The sequence below is a fragment of the Pelodiscus sinensis genome, chromosome 24, assembly GCF_049634645.1.
Source record: "Pelodiscus sinensis isolate JC-2024 chromosome 24, ASM4963464v1, whole genome shotgun sequence".
Classification (NCBI taxonomy): Eukaryota; Metazoa; Chordata; order Testudines; family Trionychidae; genus Pelodiscus; species Pelodiscus sinensis.
Window position 1 is genome coordinate 20018930 of NC_134734.1, and position 27821 is coordinate 20046750.

General features: G+C 45.5%; 2 long non-coding RNA genes across 3 annotated transcripts in view; one reads left to right on the forward strand and one right to left on the reverse strand.

Moving 5' to 3' along the window:
- Positions 1-7272: 7272 nt before the first annotated feature.
- LOC106732791 (uncharacterized) lies at positions 7273-14652 on the reverse strand. The gene is made up of 3 exons (XR_012897451.1): positions 14515-14652; positions 12937-13016; positions 7273-12421 (listed from the first exon to the last, which is right to left on the reverse strand). It is a non-coding gene; the product is annotated as an uncharacterized LOC106732791 (long non-coding RNA).
- Positions 14653-14837: 185 nt separating this feature from the next.
- Positions 14838-27821, forward strand: part of LOC142819542 (uncharacterized) — a 60116-nt gene continuing 47132 nt past the window's right edge. For both annotated transcript variants that reach the window (XR_012897452.1, XR_012897453.1), the window contains exons 1-3: positions 14838-14965; positions 24815-24963; positions 26755-27111. This is a non-coding gene — a long non-coding RNA (uncharacterized LOC142819542). The remainder of the gene's footprint in view (positions 14966-24814; positions 24964-26754; positions 27112-27821) is intronic.

Genomic DNA, 27821 nt, shown 5'->3' on the forward strand with positions numbered 1-27821 from the left:
TTGGAACATCATCCAGGTCCAGCGCCACGAGATCCCCCGATCCCAGGTGGCTGCCACGGATTCAGCCCCCCCATAGCTCCAGTTACTCGTGTCCGCACGTGTGTTTTTCGCGAGTGGGAAGGACCAAGAGGCTTTTCACAGGGGAGGTCCCAGCGGCTTCCCACGAGGGTGGGGCCAAAAGGCATCAGAGAAGTTGCTGCCCTCTCATAGTGCAGATGCCAGGCGGAAACCTCTGGTCTGGGGGCTTCCCCTGGGACTGATCTTCCCTGCTCCTTAGACACGCTCAGAGCCTCTTTCTTCCAAGCTCAGAGCTCCCGGGGTGTGGCTGGAGGCGAGGTAGCTTCCCACCCTGTGAAGTTAGGAAAAACTGTTTCCCTAGGAGGGTGGGGAAGCCCTGGGCTGGGTTCCCTAGGGAGGGGGTGGAATCTCCATCCCTAGAGGTTTTTAAGTCCTGGCTTGGCAAAGCCCTGGCCGGGTTGATTGAGTTGGGATTGGTCCTGCTTGGGCAGGGGGCTGGATTGGATGAGCTCCTGAGGTCTCTTCCAGCTCTAGGATTCTAAGTTCTTGAGAACATCCAAAGGGCGCAACCTCCTCATGTCCCTACAGGGTGGTGGAGGGACCTGAGTGGAAAGGAGAAAGAGGGAGGGGAGGGCCTGTGGGGGGAGAGAGCCAAACTCCCCCAGCACTTTTCCCCGCAGCCTGCTCCAAAAGACAGGCAGCGGATCTGGGATCTGCTTGCTTGGGAGCGAAGCAGGGCGCTCCAGTCAGATGTGAATCCATCTGTCCCGCTGCCCGCCCCTCCCCACCTCTTGGCAGGGGAGGGGGGGCGGGGAGGGTTGCACATTCTCACTGAAGAATTTCAGGGATTCCACGGCACAGATAAATCAACAGACAGAAGCACCTGCTGCCTCTGGGAGCACTGAGCTGCCCCACGTGTTTAAAAGCTGAACTGGGGCGGGGCAGGGCAGGGAAAGCGGGGTGGGGGGTGGGGGAGGTTGTCTAAAAAAAGATGGAAACAGATGTCGCTGGAGCCTAGTTGCCTCTGTGCTGCCACGACTGTCCTGCGGGAAGGTTGGGTGTCGGGAAGGCAGGTGGGAAGCAGGGCAATGAAACACAGGGGAGCAGAGGAGATTGGAAAGAGATGAAAAAGCCTGGGACGTTTCGGCTTGGAAAAGAGAAGACCGGGGGACTAGGATAGAGGTCTATACAATCATGATAGGTGTGGAGCATTCCCCTGGCATAAGAACTAGGGCTCGCCCAATGAAATGAATAGGCAGCAGGTTTAAAAACCAAAGCAGTTTTTTGCGCAGCCAACCTGTGGAACTCCTTGCCAGGGGACGGTGTGAAGGCCAGGACTTTAACGGGGTTCAAAAAAGAGCTAGATCAATTCATGGAGGGTAGGTCCGTCAATGGCTATTAGCTGGGAATGGGTGACAGGGGAGGGATCATGTGATGACTCCCTCTCTGTTCATTCCCTCTGGAGCACCTGGCTTTGGCCACTGCTGGCAGACAGGACACTGAGCTAGATGGACCTTTGGTCTGACCCAATGTGGCCGTTCTTATGATCTGGCCCTGAATGTTGGGGGGCTCTTTTCAGCCTGACCATGACGGGCTTTGCTGCAACAGCCCCTCTTCTCCATCAGCTCTTGAAATCAGACCTCCTCCCCCTTCTCTTACCCTGCTGAGCACCAGACCTGGCAGCTCTGGAGACGGGACCCTGGGGCTTGAGAAGGAGATGCAGAATTCCCATTAGCTGTAGCGAGGGCATCCATACTGCATGGGCAGGCCTGCAGCATGGCCTGACGTCCCTGGGCCTGGGGCACCACGGCCTTCCACTGGGCACAGCCATGAAAGGCTGCTGCCCTAGCTGGGGCATGTTTTCCACGGGCTTTGCACCAATGTGACCAGCTGCACGACAAGAGAGACCTCGGCCCCTGGTTTGGGGTCTGAACCCCAGTCTCACTGCCTCATATCATGCCCCCTTCTTGGCAGGGAGGCAGCGTGACCTGCAGTACTAAGCACAGGGCAGGGACTCAGGCTCTGGTCTCACCTGTGCTGGGTGATCTGGGGAGGTGTCTCCGTGCCTCAGTTTCCCTATGAGTAATAATGATGTTGCCCTCCTTTGTAAAGGGCTTTGTGAGCTACTGATAAGGCAAGTTCAGTCTTACTGGCTGCATGGTCAAGTGGGTAGGCCCCTAAATTAGCGCTTAGGAAACCTCGCCTCGGTTCCTAGCTCCGACCTGCTGCATCACTTCTCTGCTCCCCTTTCTCCTAACTTTTTGTCTGGTGAGCCTCTTGCTATCGTACGAACAGGGCCCGCTCTTGATCTACTGTCATACAAAGTCCAGCTGTAATAACCCAGCCATCGAGCAATAAAAGTTCAGAAGAATGCAGCGAGCGGCAAGGTGGGAAGGATTTCTGGCCATCCCGCCCCCCAGTGGCAGGAGAGATGAATGCAGAGCTGGAAAAGACCTAGAGGGTCTTCGAGTCCCCCCCATGCGGGGTCTGCACCCCCCCCCCCCCCCACACACACACACTCCCTCACTTGCAGCCAGGACTTTGAATCACTTTTTCTACTTTGCGAGGAAGGGGAGGGGGAGAGGAAGCTGTATTGTAGGAGAAAATTGTAGGGCTATTGCTGGATTTGCTCTTTGGTTCCCCCCCCCCCCCCCCGCTCCCTTCTTAATAGTCTCCCAGGCAAAGGGCAGAGAGATGCCCCACGCTGGATCCAGCTGTCGTCTCTCGACGTGCTGATTGGTCACAAAGTCTGACCCAAGGGCCCTTGTGGGATGATGGTTTGGAGCAATTTACCCGCCCCCCAACACCTGCTGCCACGTCCCTCCCAGCCATGCCGGGCACTGAGCAGGAAATATGGAGCCTGCTCCTGAAAGGGACTGTTTGCCGTGGCCCATGCACTTCAAATAGGGAAACTAAGTGAGCACACGGGATTCTTTTCACCCCCCTGGGGCTACTAATCCGCCCCCCTGCAGAGGCTTCTCCGCCATTGTCGAGGTTCAGAAAAGAGCAACTAAAATGATGAGGGGTTTGGAACGGGTCCCATATGAGGAGAGGTTAAAGAGATGGGGACTTTTCCGTTTAGAAAAGAGGAGACCGAAGGGGGATATGAGAGAGGTCTATACAATTATGCGTGGTGTGGAGAGGGTGAATAAAGAAAAGTTAGTTATTTGTTCCCATAAAATAAGAACTAGAGGTCACCAAATGAAATTAATGGGTAGCAGGTTTAAAACGAATAAAAGAAAGTTCTTCTTCACACAGTGCGCAGTCAACCTGTGGAACTCCTTGCCAGAGGAGGCTGTGAAGGCTAGGACTATAACAGAGTTTTAAAAAGAGCGACATAAATTCATGGAGGTTAGGTCCATAAAAGGCTATTTATGGGCAAGGAATGGTGTCCCTTGTCAGAGGCTGGAGAGGGATGGCAAGAGACAAATTGCTTGATCATTGTGTTCAGTCCACCCCCTCTGGGGCACCTGGCACTGGCCACTGTTGGCAGACAGGATACTGGGCTAGATGGACCTTTGGTCTGACCCAGTGGTGCCTTTCTTATGTTCTTATTGTCAGTTGGCTGTTGTGGGGACCTGGGATGTCCAGCAGCTGCACAGATGACTTTTACCTGGATATACCTGTGCATTTCAGCAGGTACACCTGGGTGCCTTCTACCTGGATGTACCTGGGCCATTGATCAGCACAGGAAGTGACAGAGAAGTGAGTAGAGTCTCCCTGCAGCACCTTGTATGTCACTCTCCCTTCACAAGAATCAGGGCAGTGGATTCTGAGATGCTGATGAGAACAACCATTTGCTCCTCTCCGGTGCTTTTCCTCAAACCCTTGCGTGACCTCCCCCTGATGCTGAATTGTCTCTTCCCACCCCCCAAATTGTTATTGTGACCCTTTTGGATCCTGGCTGTGTGTAACTGGGAGGAGATGCGTTAGCTGATGCTCAGAAAATGATGAGCGGATGCTGATGGCTGTTTCGGTCAATGTATTTGCATGCACTCAGAGTGACATATACGCAGAGGAAGAAACAGTCCTCTTCATCTCTGACAAGCAGATGTGCAACTGGAGAGGGAGCTGCGCTAGAAACCCCAATCCAGATCCAATCTCTGGGCCATCGTGATGGGAATTGCGGGCAAGTGGTCCAGCCAACCTTGGGAGGAGGGTTCTGTTCACAACCAGTGTTCCCTCTAAGATTTTCCAACCATGAGTGGAGTGAGGTTTGCCTTGTGCACCAATATTGAGGTCATGGGTGCTGGGTTGGACCCACCGTGGCACCCAATTTATTTACACACACGCGTTCCCGGCCACCGGAGCAGACATCCCCCCGCCACGCGGCCGTGGTAGGTCCCAGCCCTCCACCCCAGCAACTCCCCCACCACACCGTCTCAGCCGGCTCTGCCCGCTGGAGTAGCCGCCAGCTGTGTGAGTGCTGTTGCGCAGCTCTCCAGAGGTGGTGGGCGGAGGAAGAATTTTTTGTGCATGGCTACGCAGGTGCACACCTTAGTAGGAACATTGTTCACAACCCAGGAGATTCTGGTCTGAGGACAGCAGTGTGTGTCTTGCCCACTGTGCCATCTCGTTTGCTGGGGGAAATCAACACGGTTTCTATAAAGGGAAACCCTGCCTTACTAATCTGCTAGAGTTCTTTGAGGGGGTCAACGAACATGTGGACCAGGGGGATCCAGTGGATATAGTGTACATAGATTTCCAGAAAGCCTTTGACAAGATCCCTCACCAAAGGCTCTTAAGTAAAGTAAGTTGTCATGGGATAAGAGGGAAGGTCCTTTCATGGATTGATAACTAGTTAAAAGACAGGAAACAAAGGGTAGGAATAAATGGTCAGTTTTCGGAGTGGAGAAAGGTAACTAGTGGGGTCCCTCAAGGGTCTGTCCTGGGACAAATCCTAATCAATTTATTTATAAATGATCTAGAGAAAGGGGTAAACAGTGAAGTGGCAACATTTGCAGATGATACCAAACTGCTCAAGATCGTTAAGAAAGCTGTGAAGAGCTTCAAAAAGATCTCACCAAACAAAGTGATTGAGCGACAAAATGGCAAATGAAATTTAATGTGGATAAATGTAAAGTAATGCACAGGGAAAAAATAATCCCAACTATACATACAATACAATGGGGACTAATTTGGCTCCAACTACTCAAGAGAGAGATCTTGGAGTCATTATGGAAACATCCAGTGTGCAGCGGCAGTCAAAAAAGCAAACATAATGTTGGGAATCATTTAAAAAGGCATAGAGAATAAGACAGAGAATATCTTATTGCCTCTGTATAAATCCATGGTATGCCCACATCTTAAATACTGCGTACAGATATGGTCACTGCATCTCAAAAAAGATATATTGGCGTTGGAAAAGGGCAACAAAAATGATTAGGGGTTTGGAATGGGTCCCATATGAAGAGAGATTAAAAAGATTTGGACTTTTCAGCTTGGAAAAGAGGATACTAAGGGGAGATATGAGAGAGGTCTATACAATCATGAGTGGTGTGGAAAAAGTGAATAAGGAAAAGTTATTTACTTATTCCCACAACATTAGTACTAGGGGCCACCAAATGTAATGAATAGGCAGCAGGTTTAGAACAAACAAAAATAAGTTTTTCTTCACTTAGCACACAGTCAACCTGTGGAACTCCTTGCCAGAGGATGTGGTGAAGGCTAGGACTTTAACAGGGTTCAAAAAAGAGCTAGATAGATTCCCAGAGGTTAAGTCCATCAATGGCTATTAGCCAGGATGGGTAGGAATGGTGTCCCTGGCCTCTGTTTGTCTGGAGATGGATGACAGGAGAGGGGTCACTTGATGATTCCCTGTTCTGTTCCCACACTCTGGGGCAACTAGTATTGGCCACTGTCGGCAGACAGGACACTGGGCTACATGGACCTTTGGTCTGACCCAGTGTGGCTGTTCTTATGTTGCTTCCTGGTGCTCCCTGTCTGTCTGCATCTGTTGTCTCCCAACTTCTACTTGGGTTGTTTGCTTTCATAGAATCATCGAATCCCAGGGCTGGAAGAGACCTCAGGAGTCACCGAGTCCAGCCCCCTGCCCAAGGCAGGACCAACCCCAACTCAGTCATCCCAGCCAGGGCTTTGTCAAGCTGGGACTTAAAAACCTCCCCTGGACGCCGCCCTAAAGTGGCTCACATTAACTTTGTAGTGTAGATGTGCCCTGACTCTCGGGACCAAGAGGCACGCAAGGTAGGGTGAAAAGTCTCGGGCGGGGAGAGGGAGGCGGGTGAGTCTGTATCTTTAAAAGCAACAAGCAGTCCTGTGGCACCTTAGGGTGAGTCTACACTGCACCCTTCCCTCGAAATAACGGGCACGTTTAAAGATGCAGAATTGCTATTTCAGGATACTTCCGGTATCCCGAAATCGCCCTGCTGTCTAGACCGTAGCCTTAGAGACTAACAAATACCACAGAGTCAGGGGCTCATACACCTGCACATCCTGTAACACGCTCCATGGCATCAAGTGCTATCTGCCATGGACGTTGGCCAAACCGGACAGTCTTTGCGCCGAAGGATAAATGGACACAAATCAGACCTCAGGAACGGTAACACGCAGAAACCTGTAGTACAGGGGTTCTTACCCTCTTTGGCACTCTTACCCCTTAAGCTTAACCAATGAACCAAAATTACCCCTCTTCCTTTTTAAAATGGCAATAGACAAAAAGAAAATGATGATGAATCATTTTTATTGTATTTTGTTTTCTCATACATTATGTTGAACAAAACTGAACACCTAGGCTGAGTCTACATTGGCACCGTTTTCCGGAAAAGGAATGCTAATGAGACACTTCGGAATTGAAAATGCCCCGGGGGATTTAAATATCCCCCGCGGCATTTGCATGAACATGGCTGCCGCTTTGCCACAGAAAAGCGCCAGACTAGACGGGATCTTGCGGAAAATAAAGCCTTTTCCGGAAGATCCCTTATTCCTACTTGAAAGTAGGAATAAGGGATCTTCCGGAAAAGGCTTTATTTTCCGCAAGATCCCGTCTAGACTTTCAAGTAGGAATAAGGGATCTTCCGGAAAAGGCTTTATTTTCCGCAAGATTCCGTCTAGACTGGCGCTTTTCTCCGGCAAAACCCCGAGCCGGAAAAAAGCGGCAGCCATGTTCATGCAAATGCCATGGGGGATATTTAAATCCTCCGGGGCATTTGCAATTCTGAAGTGTCTCATTAGCATCCCTTTTCCGGAAAAGGGTGCCAATGTAGACACAGCCCTATTGTATTTCAAAACTGATTACCCCCTGAAATATGCTAAATAAGAACTACTGCTATGGGGGAACATTTTAACCTGCCTGAGAGCTCAGTCTTGGATTTAAAAGTAGCCGTCCTTCTACAAAGGAATGTCACTAACCAATTACAGAGAGAGGTGGCAGAACTACAATTCATCTACAGATTTGATACCAACAGGAAAAAATGTTAAAGACTAACAAGATAGTTTATTAGGTGATGAGCTTTCGTGGGGCAGACCCACTTCTTCAGATCATATTCTGAAAGTGAATTGGCATGACCAAATATAACAAAGGAATACAATGAAGAAAGTAAACACACAAATCAGATATTAGAACAGAAGGTGGGGGTGAGGGGCAAGGAAGAGATAAGGAAGGAGGAAATAGCTTATTGTAAGTCAATAAGTGGCTAATCTGGAGTTACTACTAATAGGTGGGGAGGCTGTCTTTGTAAGGAGTAAAGTAATTTGCATCTTTATTAAGGCCCATTCGCAACATATCGAATTTAAGCATGAATAAAAGTTCTGAAGTCTCTCTCTGTAGTCTAGTGTTAAATTCTCTTTGAAGTAAGACGCACATTGTCAGGTCTTTAAGGGAATGGGCAGTTACATCAAAATGTTGACTAACAGGTTTTTCTGTGTGGAGATGTCTGATGTCTGATTTGTGGGATTTGTTTTACAAGGAATAAGTGGGCTTCCGAAAGAGGGTTTTTTTCCGACATTTGGCCACATGTAGACGGGCCAAATATCAGAAAAGCCTCTTCCGGAAAAAAAAAAAAGATATGCAAATACAAGCGCAAGTTGCATACCTTTTTCGAAACCCATCCCCCCAGTGTAGCCGTAACCCTATATCAGGGGTGTCCAAACTTTTTTCAAAGAGGGCCAGATTTGATTAAGTGAACATGCGTGAGGGCCGACCATTTTGCTTGACATTCTTTGAACCATTAAAATTAAATGCAAATTAACTATTTTATGCAAAGTTTATTGCAAATGGCATACTTTTCATTTCGTCACATGGATGACAAATCTAAACAGGTGTTAAATCACTCTGCCTTTCATATCTGAAGGCCAGATGAAAAAAAAATCCAGGAAGCTGAAATATATGTCAGGAACACTGTAAAATACATTACATATTATTGGTAATAAAGGTTGTCTGTCAACTTTTAAGTTCAAAAAATATGAACAGGAACATAACACCAAGTATACATGTTGTGTCCAAATATATTTATAACTGATTTAGACCAACTGACATTAACTGAGATTTTACAATGTATTCATCTCAATACATATGGATTCGTTGGGGGCCATAAAAGATAGATATTGCCAAATTACCTGTGGGGCCGTTTTAAACCGGAACACGGGCCGCAATTGGCCCGCGGGCCGGACTTTGGACATGCCTGCCCTATATAGATAGAGATCTAGAGATAGAAATCTAAAGACAGAGAGAAATAGAGATAGAAATAGAGATAGAGATAGATCTAGACATAAGGTATGTCTACACTACCACCTAAGTTCGAACTAGGGTGGTTAATGTAGGCAACCGGGTGGTAGTGTAGACATACCCATAGAGCTAGAGCTAGATTTAGATCTAGAGATAGAGCTATAGAAATATATAACAGCAAAAGCAGCTACCTGTCGGTTGTAGGACCCATGTTAATAAAGCGAATTAAGTGGGCTGGGTGTGTCCCATTCACAGCTGTTGATGTGAAAATGTGAATATCAAAGGCTGGGGAAGAAACTGGGAAAAGGCAGGGGGAGGCGGCCAGGAGGCCGGTGCAATATGAGGATCACTCCACTTGGTGGCAGCAACGTTTAAAAAGTGGCGCAGGCGGCTCCGTTTGGCTTCTTAAGACTTTGGGAACCCTCCTGTAGCTGTTTGTCCGTCCCCACCTGTCAGAAACACTCCCATTGGCTGCTGCGCCTCAACCGCCTGGGAGGTGCAATTAAAGGAGAACAGCCCCCCTCCCCCGTACCCCACTGCCTTGTGCCTATCAGATGGGGAGAGGGAGGGAGGGCCAGGGGCAGTGGGACAGGCCAGCCTCTGCCTAATCGTAGTCGCTGGCTGGGTGGAACGCAGCTGGGGCCTGGTCCTGCAAGATACTTAGGTGCTTTCCTCCAAAGGGAGTTAGGTGCCTAAAATACCTTAGAGGGTCTGGTCCCAGGACTTCACGCATGCAGGACTTTGGAGCGGCAGGGTTCTGAAATTCTGGCTTTACTTTGTTTCAATGTCTAAACCCCAAACCCCTCTGAAAATTCAACACAGGAAGCTGAGTCTTTCCATACGGGGGTTATATACTCAGAGACGACGCTCCTTCCGGCTCCTTCCGTGCCCAGCAGTGGATTCTGCACCGGTGGCTCTGTGCCTCAGTTTCCCCTGACTGTCTTGTGCATTGAGTTTGCAAGCTCTTCCGGTCAGGGATGGCCTCTCACGATGTGCACGTGCAGCACAAGGGGGGCCCTGAGTTTGGGTCAGCTGGGAGTTAGCGCCCCCCTTTTAATCATCAAAGTAGCCATGGATTTCGTGAGCTAAAACCGTCTGTATGTCGCCTCCTAGCCCCATCATCAAAGTTTGCTGGAGCCACCTAGTCCTCTACAGACAACCCTCCCTCCCCCAACACACACACTTTCCAACACCCGCTCTTTTATAAGCAGCGAGGAGGTTTCGCCTCCCGACTGATTGGCAGGTCTCATTCCCAGACCTTTCGCACAGCACCCTCCTTGCGGATCAAACCCGCCTCGTTTGGCCCCGGGGCCACGCAGTGAATGAAGACAAAGCCATCAGGCTGCAATTAGAGATAAGGAACTGTTGATAATTATCCAGCGCGAAGAGGAGAAGGATTCAAACTTGGGCACCAAACGGGGGGAGAGTGGGCGGGAGTGGACAGTTTGCCCGAGACGTGGAAATTTGCATGAAAATGCACCGAGCTGAATGAGGTTCCATTAATATCAGAATCTCAATGACTCAAATGTCATCTCCCATTATCAGAGGGGGGTTCATTTGAATTCTCTCTTTAATTTTTTTAATTTCAGTTTGATTGATTTTCTCTTGCATTCAGCCGATCGGCACGCACACAGACTGACAGCAGCGATGTGGCCTCTCTCCTAACCCCGGGCAGAGGCGGTGGAGGGAGTAAGGAAAGAGGATTTGATTGAATCAGGAGGAAACTCCCAGGTTGTGCTGTCGTGGGCACCCGTGCAAAGCGGCGTGCACGGTGGTGTTTCACATTCACTCAGCACCCGCGGGAGCAACTGCTCTGGAGCAGAGGGATGGGAAGTGGAACCAAATATGTGAGCTCTGCTCGTGAGAGTTATTTGGGCTCGTCTAGGGCAGGGGTCGGCAACCTTTTCAAATCAAAGAGCCAAACGACATCAAACTTCAGAACAAGGGATCAACAAAGAGCCGCATCAGAACGCCCATTTGTATGACTGAAATAATATTGATAATTGACATGATGATTAATCAGAGTGCCAATGAACCATTGGACTCACAGACTTTATTTCATGGGACTTGTGCTGCTGCATCTTTTCGCACATTTCTTTCAAGTTTACATCATAACTGGTCCAATTCAGGGTCATGCAGCATTCAAGCGCCACGAGTAACGACACCTTTTTCAAATTTTGAATTACTTTTTCATTTTAATTTTAAAAGTTGCCTGCATTTTGAGAATGAAAGAAGAGACAGTTTTGGTTCCAGACTGAGCCAGATTTGGCTTGAGAGCCATAAGTGGCAGATCCCTGGTCTAGGGGATAAGGCATTAGACTGGGGAGCAAGAAACATGGTGCTAATCCTGGATCTATGTCTGCCTTGTTGGGTAATCTTGGGCAAGCTATTGCCTTGCTCAGTGCCTCAGTTTTCCCATCAGCAAAATGGGGATAACAAAGCTGACTCCGTCATACATTTTACATTCTAGGTCTAAAAAGGGCTATGTAAGAGGTAGGGACCATCATGATGTGAGATCAGCCAGGTTGACAAATCTCTCAGTTTTCCCCATCCACCTTGTGACAACTGTTTGTTTTTTCTTAAAGACCTGGTGGCTCCCACCAAAAGACGGCATGGAAAACTCAACTATTGGAGTACCTACTGCATTGTCCCACATAACACTGGAAATCAACACAGGCCCATCCCAAAAGTGAGGGGTTACCTGAAATTCACAGACCCACCTGTCCCAAAACAGATGCCTCTTTGGGTGCTGCTTTTGAAGCATTGGACAAGACAAGCAGGAATTTTTCATCTAGCAGCTTATGTCTGGATCCCAACTTTGGCAGGGCTCTCTCGCTCTCCTTCCCTCTCTCTCTCTCTGTCACTGCTTCTCTCTCTGTCTCTTTCTCTCTTCACTTCCCCACTGAGAAAGACTAAAGAGAGATGGAAAATTCAGGTGTCTGTAGCATCTGTGTTACTCCCACTCTTGCTGGAAAGCAAGATTTCAAATACATCAATACATGGAAAGCCCCTCCCTCCGAATGATTAGATATGAAGTCCCCCTCTCCCCATCCTTAGACAAAGTAGCCAGACTCCTCAGGGCCAGATTTTCAAGGCTTCAGCCCTCTTTGGAGCCCCTAAATAAAGGCAAGATGCTGAAGCAGAAACTCAGCACCCTTGCCAGGATTAAGCACCTGAGTGCCAGCCCAAATCTGGACATCTTTTCTGGGTTTTTGAGCCCCGCTGCCCGAATCCTGCAAGCCTGACTCAGTCAACCCCAGGGGCCTGTTTTTATCTGTGGAGACATAAAGAGACTCCACTGATGGGGGTGAGAGAAAACCCAGGCCAAGCCCGATGGCTCTAGCTGCATTTGATACATGTGAAATGAAGGGTCCTAATGCAGTAGCTCTGAGGCTGTATGCACCACGGTCAGGCCAGGTTACCTGGGCTATTGCTGACTTACGCAGGGTAAGGAGCCACAAACACAACCTGGCCCACTGTGTGTGTCTTGCACAAAAGTTGCTATCTGCCAGCACAAGAGGTCTGATTATCAAAGCGGAGCTGGCGCCTCACACACCTGAAATCAGCACTGAGAACCGGCTACCGCTTGTAGCAAAGTGATTCCTTTTTGCCCAGGGAAGGGGCAATCCAGGGCTGCGGGGCGAACAGCGATCTTTTCCTGTACGGGCCTTGAGCTGCCACCGATCTTTTCCTCTACGGGCCTTGAGCTGCCTCTGAGATCTGTGAAAGTGTGGGGATGTTCAAAATGTTAACAGAACAGGAGGCAGAGAAAGGAAGCCAACCCTTGATTCTAGTGGCTTTTGTTCACCCCAGAAATGCTTGGTCTGTTTACAAAGGAATCATGGGAGGGAAGGGATATATATATATCTCTGTAAACAGACCAAGCACACACACACACACACACTAAGGATTACGGAATGCCCCTCCCCCCCCCCCCCCACTAAGGACTATGAAATACGCACACACAGAGAACTATGGAATGCATGCACACACACAGATTGACTACGGAACGCCCTGAAACACACATTCTCTCTCTCTCACACACACACAAAGGAACACTGTAAACCTTGCATCTGACAACGAGGGGTTTTGCCCACGAAAGCTTATGCCCAGATAAATCTGTTAGTCTTTACGGTGTCACAGGCCGCCTCGTTGTTTTTGTAAACCCTGAGAAATTCCTCAGTCAGCCTCTGTACCTTTGTTTTAATTGTGGCTACGTGACACTGGAATCTTACATGTTTTCCTCGCTGAGTTCACAGGGCAGGGCGAATATTTGGCCTTGGAGCTTACAGGAAATGAGTGTCCTCAGCATCCCCTGGTTAATAAAACAATGTGAGACTTTGGGAAACAGATTCCTGCTAAGATCTATCTATCTATCTATCTATCTATCTATCTATCTATCTATCTATCTATCTATCTATCTATCTATCTATCTATCTATCTACACCCCCTCTATCTATCTTTCTACACCCCTATCTGTCTATCTACATCCACCCCCTCTATCTATCTATCTCTATCTACCCCCTTTATCTACACCCCCATCTATCTATCTATCTACATCCACCCCATCTATCTATCTATCTATCTACACCCCCTCTATCTATCTTTCTACACCCCTATCTGTCTATCTACATCCACCCCCTCTATCTATCTATCTCTATCTACCCCCTTTATCTACACCCCCATCTATCTATCTATCTACATCCACCCCATCTATCTATCTAGTCATCCCCATCTACCCCATCTACCCCATCTATCTATCTATCTATCTATCTATCTATCTATCTATCTATCTATCTATCTATCTATCTATCTATCTATCTATCTATCTATCTATCCCCATACACTCCCTCTGTCTATCTCCACTCTATCATCTATCTATCTACCCCCTTTATTTACACCCCCAACTATCTATCTATCTATCTATCTATTCATCCCCATCTACCCCCTCTATCTATCTTTGTACACACCCCTTCTATCTATCGATCTATCTACATCCACCCCCTCTATCTATCTTTGTACATACCCCTTCTATCTATCTATCTATCTATCTACATCCATCCCCTCTATCTATCTTTGTACATACCCCTTCTATCTATCTATCTATCTATCTATCTATCTATCTACATCCATCCCCTCTATCTATCTTTGTACATACCCCTTCTATCTATCTATCTATCTATCTACATCCACCCCCTCTATCTATCTTTGTACATACCCCTTCTATCTATCTATCTATCTATCTACATCCATCCCCTCTATCTATCTTTGTACATACCCCTTCTATCTATCTATCTATCTATCTATCTATCTATCTACATCCATCCCCTCTATCTATCTTTGTACATACCCCTTCTATCTATCTATCTATCTATCTACATCCACCCCCTCTATCTATCTTTGTACATACCCCTTCTATCTATCTATCTATCTATCTACATCCACCCCCTCTATCTATCTTTGTACATACCCCTTCTATCTATCTATCTATCTATCTATCTACATCCACCCCCTCTATCTATCTTTGTACATACCCCTTCTATCTATCTATCGATCTATCTACATCCACCCCCTCTATCTATCTTTGTACATACCCCTTCTATCTATCTATCTATCTATCTACATCCATCCCCTCTATCTATCCATCCACCCCCTCTATCTATCCATCCCCATCTACCCCCTCTGTCTACACCCCTTCTATCTATCTTTGTACACACCCCTCTATCGATCCGTAGACCTAAAACTCTAGGCCCCAATCTGAGGGCTCCACCAGCTTGTGGTTCAGTCCTGTTGACTGTCGCGCGGCGACTCACCTGTTGCAGGCTAACCCCGCGCAGGGGCAGGGCCCCCGAGAGCCCCGCGGACCTGCCCTGCGCCCTGCTGCCCACCCCGAGTCGCTGGGGGGCTGGGGACCGGCCGCGAGGCGAGCGCCCTTTCGGGGGCTGCGGCGCCCGGAGAGGCAAGCGCCCAGCGCCGCGCGTTGAGGGCGCGGGACCCCAGCGCGGTGCTGCGGGCCCCGGGGCGCCGGCCCTGCCCTGGCGGGGCGCGCTCCAGTCCCCCCGCCGCCTCAATCCGCGGGCGGCTCCCTGCGCCGGGGAGTCCCTGCGAGCCCGGGCCGCGAGGCAGGCGGCCGGATTGGAGGGTGGCTTCCCTCCCCCACCCCCCTTCCACGGTGCCACTCACGGCCTGGAAAGGCAGCTTGGGCCCCCTTCCGCCAGCCCCCGCTCCGAGCACCTTCCGACTTCGGGAAGCAGCGTCTGCGGGGTAAGCCACTGGCTGGGGGGTGGCCGGGCTAGGCTCAGAGCGAGCGAGTTGCTACCGGGTGTCTTTGGCGCCCCATGCAAGCAGGACAATTAGGTCTCGATTTTATCTTCCTGGGGGGGGGTGATCGAAAACGAGGGGGGGGGGTTTATTTCCTGAATGTTTCCAAGTCGAGTTTAGTCAATTTCCAGCGCCTATTGAACTCGGGGCTCCAACTGCACGTCTTGGGAACCCCGATGGCTCCGCTAAAAGGGCTTGCGCACCCTCCGACCTCTGCCCTCGAAGTTCCCAAATGAAGCCGGCTTTGGGGGCGAGGGAGATGGCAGGCAGCCCTTGCTACTCGCCCCTGGAGCAAGGGCTCAGAGCATCCTGCGAGCGAAGGAACAGCGATGCAGCAAATTGAATCCCGCTTTCCCCCCGAATTATAAACATGGCAGGGTGGGGGGGACCGGTGCAAATTACACGATCGGCTTTTGAAAGACACATTTATCCGTGAATAAATCCCCCGCTCACAATAGACCGCTCGCAACAATGGGAAGAATCTCTAGCATCCCCGTATTACCATGGTTTCGTTTTGCGGCTGCAACTTTCTGGCTGCCTAGCAAACTTGTCATTGGTGCACTCGGGAGAAATTCTCATCTGCTGTTTTCTGGCTTGGTTTTGTTTCAGTAAAAGCAGATGCGACTGATTTTTTTTTTTAAAGCAGACAACTTTTTTTTTTTTGCACTCAGGAAAAATTGCTCCATTTTCACGCTATCGGTTGCTTCCTGCGTACATCCATGCATTAGGATTGCCAAGGGTTAATAGGCAAACGATCCGAGAGACCTGGCACGTCCATCAAACATGCATCCCTTCGTGGTGATGAATTTTGGTTTTGGTTTTCTTTTTTTTTTTTTTTCTAAAAAAGAATAGGCTTGTCAATCTCATCATATTCCCGGGACCTTTAGGCTGCAAACTCTTGGAGAACTCTTTGGATGCCAATTTCTGCCTCTCAGACTTTGCTGGAGTCTTTAAAGCATAGGCGGGTACAAAAAAATTATACTCCACAAATGAAATTGACAAGCCCAGAGTCCGTGTTTCACACGAGAGTGTACAAATCAGGCTCACTGTTTGTTTTCATGTGTTTGTAATTTCTTTTTTATGGATGCATTTGTGAAACTCTTGTACCCAAAGGAGGACATTTTATTTTAGCTAGAGCTAATTTAGAAATCGGAGGGGGGGTTGTCTGTGTTGACATCACCTATTATAAGCACCATGGCAAATAAGAAAAACAAACGGAGAGAGAGAGAGAGAGAGAGAGAGAAATCACCCCGACTGACAGTGGAAGAAAATGTGCAGCAGGCGTTCTAAATACCAGAGGGGAACCGAAAGAAACTGGAGCTGTTCTATAGAGGGGGAAATTTTGTAGGTCCTTTCAGGAAAACGATGAGATTTACATGTAAATAAGCAACAGGCAACACTGCAAAGGGGGGGAGGGGGATGCTGGAATTCTGAGTCGCATATTCCAGGTGGACATGGATTTCGTTGCCTTTTAAAAGACACTGGCAGCAGAGAGAGAGGTAGAAATACCATCTCTCCGGAGTTAAACAAGGACGCAACTATTATAGCATCCCAGAAAAGGACATTGCAGTGACCAGTGCTAAGAATCATCTGAGTTCCATACAGCAGTTCATGCCCATGTAGTAAGATCCCAGAAGACAGTGTGAGCCGAGGCAAATGGGATGTTTAAGTGTAACAGTATGATGGATATAGGACATGTAGAGGCTGAACCTCTCTAGTTCGGCAACACCTGTGGTCCGGCATGATTGCAGTTAGCTGGATGTTCACTTATCCTGGGGGTGGCCAAGTTTCCTGCAGCCCCGTAAAGTTTGTTTACACCCACCAGTCCTGGCTTTCAGGGTTCTGTGCTGTTCTTTAGCTCTAACTTACCCCTAAAAGTCTTTTAAGAGCCCTGTTAGCAGTGCATGTGTGGGCAATGCTGCTAGACAATATTAACCTCTCCTGGTCTGGCAAATCCAGAGTACAATCCCTTGCTACTTCTGGTTCAGCATCAGTCAGTTTCCAAGGGCGCTTCACTAGAGAGGTTCAACCTGTACAATGTATATGAAGCTTACAAAATCCAACATGCCCGTTCACCCTGGGGAATGATTGTTTTTCACCAGTGAGATCAAAGATGCATCATGATAGTAAAAGGGACGGGGATAAACTCTGGGCCTGGATTGAGCATTTTCGTGGCATTGTTGCAAAGCTGCTCTGTCCCTTTAGTGCCGAGACCCCGATCCTGCAAAGGGCTTTTATTCCCATGATTAATTTCACCTCTGGGAGAATTCTGTTGTCTAAACGGGTGCCACTTCTGTGTCGGTGCTTCGGGATTGTGCCCTCACATGCTACAGTGAAGACAGTGCTACAGAAAACCCACCGTGTCACCGGAGGGAGGGTGATGAAAATGCTGTGGAATTGGCCTCATTATTAGGGCCGATTCAGAGCTCTGTTTACACCCTTGTAAATCTAGAGAAAGGCCGTTGGAGTCAATGGAGCCACTGCAGAATGACACTTGGTGTGGCCGAAAACAAGAGCCGGCTAGTTGTCTACAACCTTAGAAAGCCGTTTGTACCAAAGCAGGTACAAGTAAGACCAAGAGCTTAGTCCTGCAGACTCTACCTCCTGGCTGAGGATCGGCACTAACCCATACTCCTGTGAGCAAAGCTACGCAGAGTTTGCAGTGTCAAGCCCTAAAATTATCTTTATACCTTCATTCGCTGTGATACTTTGTGGTCATCATTTCCCTTTGCACCGTTCAATTGTCCCTTTCACCCTGTTGCTGTTTTCAAAGGTCTGCTGTAGACCCCGCTGGATTTTTGTTTTTCCAAAAGAAGCCCGTTTTTTCAGGCTAGAAGAGAAAACGCCCCACATCTGTATCACAGGGCAGATGCATTACAAAGTGATCAAACAGAGCTACAATATCCCAAGACAGAAATGTCCTACTTCCTTCAGAAACACTTACATTAAAATGGGAATATTTCCTTTTACAGTAATGTATCTTTAATGCAACTAAATATATCTGGGATATATCACTCATGCAACTGATCCTAAAATTGCATCAAATGTACTTATTTTGTTCCAATTTTCTTCCAAAATGGAATCTCAGCTTTCGGTAATGTATGGCGTACTCTAATCACTCCTCAGTATAGAACTCAGCAAAGGTACTTAGCATGAAAGATGCTAAGCAAAGTAAATTATATTGAACCTGGTAGCATTTTTATCAGGGTGAATGCTTTTCTTTTCAGTTGCTAAAAGGCTTTCATATACAAAAGCTGCTGGAAGAGAAGTGATCTTTTAAAATAAGCAAAAACAAATAAGGTGGGTTAATTTTTGATTCATTTTTTTTTACTGTGAGAGATTCTAATGCAATCAGTTTGTCAAGATGACGCTTGATAATGTAACTTTGCATATATTGTCCTGTGACTGAAGCAAGCAAATCCCATTAGAAAAATGGAATGAAAAACTGATGGGATAAAAAACCATTTAATGCGGAATGGAAAATCTTGCCCCTGGTACATAATAATAAAAAAACCCCACAACAACCTCTGTTTGCAATGTGATGGACTGCCTCTTGTTTAAAACAAAATCAGGTCAGATTTAAATGGCCCTGAAGGTTGGAAAAGTTTGAAGTTGGGATAGAACTTTGCAGGAGGGGCACCTTGCTACTTTAAATAATTGTGAAATCCATTCCCAACCAAAATAATGGCGTGATTCCTGTATCCCCTTCAAAGAGAGTTAATTCTCAAAAGTTTCTCAGAACATGAATATATTTCTATTCCCCCAAGAATTTGGTAGAAAATTAGTCATTTGGTTTCTCACATCTATATGTTCTCTTGCTTGTTGCACCCTTTGATTAGCTGTGGTTTTGGCGTTCATTTGATTAATTTAACTTACTCTCTTTACTGTATATGCCAATACTGGACCTCTCAATTGTACATGACTGAGTACATTCCAGGTATTTACTTTCCAGAACCATTAAGTGTCTCCTCACTTTTATTGTTAAAATGATTTAGCTCAGAAATCACCTGCCATGAAACTGAGATTTTAAAGAGACCCTTTACACCTGAAGAAGGAACCTCAAATCATTTTAAGTTTCCCGCATGCCTAATTTTTTTTTCATAGCCCTTCATTTGGGGGATTTTGTCCCCCACTCAGCTGTTGAGAGGCAGGACTGGCCATGAGAATGTAACAGAATCAAACCCCATGCCTACCCCTATTGGATGTAGAACCTTCGGACACCCAAAACAGCCCTGGCGATAGAAAAGTGGTTCTGTGAGAAACTGACCTGAACAGTGTTTTCTGCAACAGTCAGTCACCTTTTAGTTTTCAAATTTCTCAGATCCGTTTCTTGCAGGAATTGCCTCCTAGAGGGTGTGATTGCTAGGCAGTGGTTGCAATTTGTGCGGCATGGTAATGTAGTCCAGTGTTTCTCAACCTTTTTTTTATAAAGTATCCCTTTTTAAAAAATGGTTGTAAGTACCCCCTTAAAAATTTATAAGTACCCCCAGTACCTACAGTTTTCAGACACGCAACATTTTTTTCTAGCATTGCAACACATTTGTTTAAACAACTTAATTGTAGCTGGGCGGGTGATGAAATTTTGGGGTGTCAAAAGTACAAAAATAATAAAGCGTTGTCAAACTTAAAACAAAAAAATCAGTTTTCTCCAAATTTCAGTTGTGTGGATGTACCCCCCAGACTTTTCTCGAATACCCCGGGGGTATTCATACCGCTGGTTGAGAAACACTGATGTAGTCTATTTACTGAAGGCAGAATAGGTGCATTTTGAAGGGGGGGCACTAGATATTAAACATGATCCCTTAAATAATTCAGTCTGTTGATCAAATCTGAAGTCCCCTCCTTCACTTCACTCTACTTTGGGTCCATTTAGGGCCTGATTCACTTTGAACCCCCCTTTACACCACTCAGGCACTTAAACAAAACCTGTTTGCAACCCTTTTTGCCTGGCCATCGTGCTCAAAGAGGCTTTCGCGGGACTCAGAATCTGGTTCTGCATTTGTGTTCTCTCTTAGCTGGTTCATTTAAAGGGGCTTGATCGCCGATTCCAGAAATGTAAGGCCTGATTCTATGTTGCCCTGCCTCCTGTGTGGTCATTTACACCAGGTGTAAGCCAATTTGGTAGCATTTTACCCTGTCCCTGCTTTGCACTGGCGTAAATGACAGCACACAAAGTATGGGGCAAATGGAGACCAAGACCCATAAAGTACAATTTAAATACAAATCCTTCAGCTTTGTTAAAAGACATGCTAAATACCCCAGGCGCATAAGGGCTTTCCATGTTCTGGAGAATAGAGCTGATTTATTATGGAGGGAATTATCCAGTCTCAATTGCTTTATTTTTTAAATCCTACTTAATAGTTATTTATGTGCAAGTGTCTTTTATGCGCTTTTCCAAGGGAGCTGCATATACATCCAGCGCTGAAGAACTTGCTACTTTTTGCCTTCGATAAATAGCTAAAGTTGCTTCAACATGTGCAGAAAATACTTTGACAATTGCAAATACAGAGGTAAAGTTTTGGGGCTATCTAACGGAATTGTAAAGGAATGGGCGATTGTTGTATAAAAATACCACACACTGCAGAGAAAATACAATCGATAAAACCTGCAGTGGTAATTGCAATCCTTGTATGAAATATATACTAGAGATAAAATACAGCATTTAAAACCTTCTGTCACAATTAAACGTAATTCTTTGTGCTGTGTTTTTAAAATCCACTTCTCAGTGTTCAGCCTTTCTTCTTTTTGGGCATGCAAGTTTTAAAAAATAAATGAAGCAAGAGGAGTTGCTGTTTTTTAAATCATTTTTTTATGATTGTTTTATTGTGGTTTGTTTCGGAACATTGTAGAAAAGATTCCTAAGGATAAAAAGATTTCTCTGGTGCGAGATATGTGAAATGACATGCAGATGAGAAGCCTTTCACACTGTGCAGAACATTTTAAAATACAAATTAATGAAGTCAGGATTAACGTGGAATGCTGAGTGATGTTTCCTTTCTACATTTCTTACTCATTCTTGCTTTTTTCTCCTGGGTACATAAGGCTTGAAAAACTACATAGGCTAAAGAGGGAAAATGTTGACAATGTAGCGAGGTAGATTTTTAATATAATTTTTCACAAATACATGATTTTGGTCAGATTGAAACGATTGTGGCATGCAAAATTCCTAATATATCTAAAGGAGAAAACAGTCTTCAGGGTGGTGAGGGGAAAATTAAGTTTCGTATTTAGGAAGAAATTGAATTGTTTTGGTATGCAAATAAAATTGCTCAGCGGGAAACCTAAGTTCCTACTACACAAACTATCCTGTTCATAGAGAATTCTGCTTATTTTGTTCATTTTGTACCTGTGCATCTAAATCCCCCAAAGACATGGTTACCTTGAAATCCTGACAATTTCCAAAAATGAGCTAAAAGCAATGTCATGTATCTCACCTGCCCCATGAAGCCATGTGTCAAAGTTTGAGGTTTTCTTATCACGTTTTCCTGTTTGAAATTTTTTTTCTCTCTCTCTGACGTTGCTGTGTTAAAAAATAAATAAATTTTAAAAAATCCTAGCATTCTAACTGACAATTCAGGGGAAAAGATGACATAGAGTGCTGGCAAATGCACAAAATAAACAAACAAAAATAACATTTGTTCTCCAATATCTTTTATCTTAAGGGCTACTTTAACAACATCAAGTTAATAATATTCAGACAGGAGTGTAGTTTATTAAGTTGATTGTGTTCCTTAGTCATAATTTCCTCTTCCACTGTGCAGCCCCCCGAGGCATGCAAAGTCCTTTATAAACACTGATCAAATCTTTCTAACCCACCTTAATGAAGCTGTGATTTATTATTGTCCTTAATGTACAGAGGTATGCGGTAGTCAGCCTGAAAGCCGCTCTCTCTGCTCACTTGCTCTAGTGTCTTTTACTTAATTTTTTTTAAATAGAATAGATAAAAAACAGATTTAGCTCTCGGATTTATACCAAGGTGCAGGGATTCGTTGAATCATTTTTAATGAGACCCAGAGAAAGTGGTTTCATAGCAGTATTTAGTTTAATATCAGAGCAAACCTGAAGGAATTCTAATCCTAAACAACAATTATTTAAACATTGTCCTCGGATGTTTAACATGTTCCTCGGAACAATGTATCTAGGTGTAGAACAGAGATGCAGAGGCAGATATGCAGAGAAATATAAATATATAAAATCCAGACGAGTATATCTACAATGGAAAGACAAACTTGCATAAGCTATTGAAGCATCAGTTTTTGGGCTTGTGTATCCAGGACTAACACTCAGCTATACCAATAAAGAAGGGTGATAAAGAGAGATTGCTACACTTTTTTTATTAAAAAAAAAACCCCTTTGCTGAATTAAAATCTTCCGGATTATTGTTACTGGTGCCTATATAATGAGGATTCACTGAGCATACCTTGTAAAATCTCGCTTTCTAGAGAGCTCACCTTTCTTAGGCAGGTGTTTCATCTCCTTGATGTATATGGGTTGTATTAAATAACTTAATCTAAAGGGAAATTAAACCTATCTGACTAGGTATTTCTAGTGCACCGTTGCTGTAGTCCCTAGGCAACCAATAATTAAATTATACATCTAATCTGTCTATTTAATATGAGAGGCATATATATATATATATATATAGCAGTTTCTTTCTTTCTTTCTTTCTTTCTTTCTTTCTTTCTTTCTTTCTTTCTTTCTTTCTTTCTTTCTTTCTTTCTTTCTTTCTTTCTTTCTTTCTTTCTTTCTTTCTTTCTTTCTTTCTTTCTTTCTTTCTCCATACACCGTATCTATCTATCTATCTATCTATCTATCTATCTATCTATCTATCTATCTATCTATCTATCTATCTATCTATCTATCTATCTATCTATCTATCTATCATGATGCTAAGCAAAATAGATTGCTTAGGAACCCTGCATCCTACACCTCACTCTTTAGCAGGAATATTTTATGACCAGCGATCATTTTATGACAGCAAAGTGTGAGTACATGGCAAATGGTGTTTCACTGACCTTCTTGTCTAATTTTGTTTCTTTACTATTGTGTGGGGTCCTTTTAAAATATCCGTGTCTAGCACACATCCTGATACAATAGTTGGTTATAAAACCCACCAGTCCTTCTTGAGTTTAAGCCTGCCATTTAGCCAAGTTGTGTCTATTTTCCAGAAGTTATTATTAATATTTCTACCATGCCTAAACATCTAACTAGGGGCTTGATCTAACTTCTGGTAAAGACTGTGAAAAGATTGCCACTTGATTTAAATAGGCAGTGGATTGGGACTTACATGACTTGTAACACATTTGCCATATTCCACACTCAGACAAATGTATATTTGAGGTATTTTTTTTAAAGAAATAAAGCATAATAGGTAGTTTCAAGCCACTTCGATATTGTGGCTGTGGAAAAATTTGTAGAAAAAGCAATCTTTTGCCCATTTGCTAGTTGTTAATTTTTTTAAAAAAAGATCTGATTTTGCAATGGGCTAAAACCAAAAAGGCAATTATTTGCAACATGAGCTGCAAAGGGAGGTGTGCAGATGTGGAATATTTTGCACCAATAAATGTGGCTAATTGTAAATCACATCCCAATTGAGGCATCAAAAAATAGACAGGAGGGAAAACTAAGTGTGGCCGTATAAAAAGTTAACAGCAACAATTTATGTGTAACCTGAGTACAGTCATTGTAACTACTGCTTAATGTGTGCTGGGTCTTGCCAGTTATGAAAGTAAAAAAAAATGGCTTGAACCTCTTTCATGATAAATTAAGCACTGATTGTGACCAATACTCCTCTCCCTCTCCTGTGTTTATGCTCCTTGTAAATTGTATTTTAAGACCTCTCGTTTACTACGCACATAAAAAATAATTTGCATCCTCAACAGCTCCATTGAGCTTAAAAAGCAAAATAGTCACTACACGCTGCGTGTTGTGTTTTATGAACTACAAATGTTGCACGCTCGGCTCCAAGTTCCCGAGGCGATAATAAAGCCATTGCTAAGAGCGCTGGCTTTTGGCATAGTTGGGAAGTTTGCGCTGAATTTTGGTCAGCATTTTACCATGGCCACCACCTTGGCTCAGGTGCCTAAATATGCCCCTCACGGGATTGTCCAAACGCAGACGTCAACCCTGTGGATTCTCCTTTGCTGATTGAAGAAAAATATTTCCTAGAGAAGAAGCTCGCTCTCTCAATGCTCTAGCCGGGGCAACTGTATTGTTCCCAGGGCACAGTTTGGCTGGGCAAGCGCGCATTGACCAAGTTTCCAAGTGTTCACTTTACATGACAAGCTATCACTTCGAAAGCACAAAATAGGAGTTTGATCTCTTGCGTGGGTCACAGTGAAAACTTTTGCAGTGTCTTCCTAAGAAGTGTGGGCTGGTAGGTGGGGGGGTTAACAAGGGTGGATTTCTTTCAGTATTAAAACTACTCCTGAGAAACAAGTTAATTGCTAGACCATCAAAACCAAACATATAATAATTGAAATCTACAGGCAGCTGTCTCTTCTTTGGAGTCTGTTCCTCAGCGATTAAAAAAAACCACACACACACAAAACAACCAACCCTAGTATGACAGCTTCAAAAAACCCCACTGAGATTGCCTGGAAATCTTTGCAAAACGCTCAGCACAGAAGAAAACCCTGCTCTCTAAACATATATATTCCCTGTTGACCCATCCCCTCCTCCGGCCAGGAATAACCAGGGGCATTTGTGTGAAAGCAAATCTTTTTTTCTTTTTTTTTTTTTGTCAAAAAGTTGCTTTTGCTACTGATGCCTTTTTTTCCTTCTTCATGTCAGAAATCTCTGGCGGTGACATCTTGTGTTCATCTCTACAGCAACTAGAAAGAAAGAAAGAAAGAAAGAAAGAAAGAAAGAAAGAAAGAAAGAAAGAAAGAAAGAAAGAAAGAAAGAAAGAAAGAAAGAAAGAAATTAACTCTTAGGGATAGGTAATAAAGATCCTGTCTTCTTGCAAATGTACCTATCCAATATACCCTCCATGATGGAAGTAGTCTGTATATTTTTTGTCTCTTGAAACACCAGTGCAATGCTCCTGAAATCATAGAATCATAGAATTCTAGAACTGGAAGGGACCTCGAGAGGTCATCGAGTCCAGTCCCCTGCCCTTACGGCAGGACCAAGCACTGTCTAGATCCAGGTGGCCAACCAGTTAGAGACGAAGAGCCAAAATAGCTGTGGATAGAGTGTGAGCCACGTATTATATACCTATTTTATCTATCTATCTATCTATCTATCTATCTATCTATCTATCTATCTATCTATCTATCGATCGATCGATCGATCGATAGATATAGACATAGTACACAAAATATAGTGATAAAAATAACATTACAGGACATGTCGGACAAAAAAACATTAAAAAGTCTCTAGTCATTTAAAAAATTCACAGCCAGTCCTTAGATCTTCAGAGAATTTGACAAGGAACAAACATCAAATTAAAAAAAAACCCTTTAAAAATACAATAATATTCTCACACTAAAAAAAGAAAAAGCATCCCCAGCATGTAATTTAAATTTAACATTATTGCCCTACTATGTCCTGTGTGTTTTTTATAATGAAACTGAACTGAGAAGTAAATTAGCACAATTTGAAGTGCGTGTTTCACTCCAGCTTGTTGATCTCTGGTATGGTTTCCTCATTTTTTTTTTTTTTTTTACTTCTGAAGATTATGGCCTTTTTATAGATCTAAAAATTCAAGTTTGTCCCAGACTGCAAATATGACAGATTCAAAAACAATAAGGGAGAGACTCATATCTCGGAATAATTGCTTCAGCCTGGCAAACAATCGCCTTTGAATTTTCTTTAAAGAAACACAGTGTAAACCAGGTACACGCTGCTTCTTTTTTTGCCCTGGAATTTGAATATATATGACATCTGTGTTGGCTGCCTTATTCTGCATCCATGAAGACTTTGGGTGCGTATAGACTGGCAAGATTTTGCGCAAAATCTTGCCGCCCGTCTATACTGGCCGCGAGTATTTGCACAAGAACACTGACTTTGTACTGTACAACATCAGTGGTTCTTGCGCAAATACTTTGATGCTCCCACTCAGGGATAAGCCCTCTCGTGCAAGTATTCTTGCACAAGAGGGCCAGTGTACACAGGCAAGTTAATTTCTTGTGCAAGAAAGCCCGATGGCTAAAATGGCCATCAGAGCTTTCTTGCGCAAGAGAGTGTCTACACTGGCACAGATGCTTTTGCGCAAAAAAAAGCCACATTTCTTTAAGCAAAGAGCCACATGCTAGCCACCCCGGTCTAGATCATCTCTGACAGGTGTCTGTCTAACCTGCTCTTAAATATCCCCAGTGATGGATCATGTCCTCTCTCAGTCTTCTCTTTTTCTAAACTAAACAAGCCCAATTCTTTCAGTCTTCCCTCCTAGCTCATGTTTTCTAGACCTGTCATCATTTTTGTTGCTCTTCTCTGGACCTTCTCCAATTTCTCCACATCTTTCCTGAAATGTGGTGCCCAGAACTGGACACAATACTCCAGCTGAGGCCTAATCAGCACAGAGTAGAGCGGAAAAATGACATCTCGTGTCTCGCTCACAACACTCCTGTTAATGCAGCCCAGAATCACTTTTGCTTTTTTTTTTTTTCACTTCAGATAAAACATCCTGATCTTGGCCCTGTCTTCCCAGCAGCACATCCCTCTGAGGATCGCAAAGCCTTTTGTAAATAGGAATGAAACGTTGCCGTGTTTATTTTCTCCTTTCACAGGCAGGGAAACTGAGGCATGGAGCAGCGCCGTGATTTCCCACCGTTAACGTGTAAAGAGCAAGGGAATAGGATCCTGACTGGAGCAGAAGCCCTGGGAATAGAAGCCCTTGGCTCTCCTTCTTCCTGTGCTGTTCAGACCATGCACCACCATGCACTATGGCTTCTCCCTGTTGGGTTGATCTGTCCGGATTGAAGCTGAGCATTGCTTGGTCCACACTCTGACCTGGGGCCAGGTTCTGCAAGGAACTAAACATCTGCGGCCGTCCATGTGGATCGGGGCAAGCGTTGAGTGGCACGAAGAGCCCAGCGCCACTTCTAGATGACTCCATGTGCTTTCCTAGCCCGTTGCAAGCGCTGGTAAGGATTGGGGATGTATGGGGAAGCCTGGGGCAGGGACGACAAGGATGCAGGGATAGGCATGAGGCAGCGGCTGGTACCACTTTCTTGCTTGGTGTTGAGTGACTGGATGGGTTTTGTGGTTGCCTGGGCTTTTCCACAGCGCTTTATGAAGAAATCCTGCTCATACCCCTGGCTTGTAGGTTGGGCTTTTCATCAGTAGACGCCAAAGCTTTCGTCAAAGGAAGGTCAGAGCCATGCGCCTCAGGGGAACCGAGGCCCGGACGGGGCCGGGACTTGCCCACGGTCAGCCTGGAGGCCGGTGACAGCGTTGGGAATGGGTCCCGGGTCTGGCGCTCGATTCACTAGACCCCGCCACCTCAGGAAGTCAAGGCCAGCTCGGCCGTTCCCGGCTTTTCCCGGCTTTTGAGGGCAAAGAGCCTGGTCTTGCTGGTGTTTTGGGCTCCTTCAAGGCTCTCTGAGGCAAACAACAGGGCCTGGGTCCTACCTGACTCGCACTGATGCCCCTAACGCCGCACTGTCAGCCCGGCAGCGGCTTCTCCCCACCGGGGAGGTGGAGAGAGAGAGTTTGTCTCACTCGCCAGCTAGGCCCCTGCTGGCATGCAGAACCCCACAGCCCGAATCTGGCTCCCTGTTCATTTCCTAGGGGCTCACTTCTCCGGGAGGGGGGGAGGGGTTTGTCTGCACCTCCAGCGCCCCTGGGGCCCAGC